Here is a 937-nt window from a genome sequence, read left to right as displayed (position 1 = left end):
ATTGGTAATGCCCAACATTTTCAATGAATGACTATTTGACAGTTGAACTGAGAGAGGCAGGATGACATTATCTGTTAATGGAGTTGAATATAAATAAATTTGTTTTGGCCCGGCAGATGTTGTTCTTGTCAGTAGAGGTGATAACAGTAAATTTGCAATGTCAGCTGATGAGCTACTAAGGGTAACTATTTGATGAGTGTCCTTTAGCTCACTGATTACTTCTTTACACTGTTCTACTGATGGATTGGTGAGTTGAACCATATCAGTATACCATGTCACCTCTTGTCCTAATAAGAACACAATTAATCCTAATCCTACAATGTATACATGCATACATGTCACTGGTATTATATAGGCGGTAGCCTATATGTAGGATTGAGGTCGATTTTTCAAGATGGCGTCCGTTTTTATGATTTTCAAACACTTATATCTCTTTTATCTTACATTGTACAGCCTTATAAATGGCTTAAATGAGCTCTCCTTCACTGAGCGATTCTCCTGGTACCTTTAAAGTGAACTGTAATGTAGCGGGAGCATTTCTGGAAAACAGGCCCAAATTCAAATTTCTACAAAATTCTTCAGACTTTTTCTTCTTCTTCTTTCATCTTTCTTCTATACACCGGATAATCTCTTAAACTAGAGAACAGCTCAGGGTGACTTTTACATCACTCCTCTGGGCTTGGGTCAAGGACCACAAAGGTAGTTTCTAAAAGAAGCGAGGACAGAGAACAAAATGGAAGACAAAATCCAGCTGCAGCCACCGCGTGGGTTTGTGGTTTGACGCCATTTTAATTTATGCGCACGTGATTAGCATGACTATAATTAACCTAACCACAGAATCATAGCAGAATGTAATTTTTTGATTTAAGAAAAAAGAATGGAAACAAGTAAATAAAAAACATTAAAAATGGGAAAATAGTAGGATTGAATGGGGAAA

Source organism: Amphimedon queenslandica, unplaced genomic scaffold (genome assembly GCF_000090795.2).
Source record: "Amphimedon queenslandica unplaced genomic scaffold, v1.1 AMPQUscaffold_13503, whole genome shotgun sequence".
In the NCBI taxonomy this organism is placed as follows: domain Eukaryota; kingdom Metazoa; phylum Porifera; class Demospongiae; order Haplosclerida; family Niphatidae; genus Amphimedon; species Amphimedon queenslandica.
This window is presented reverse-complemented; position numbering follows the sequence as displayed.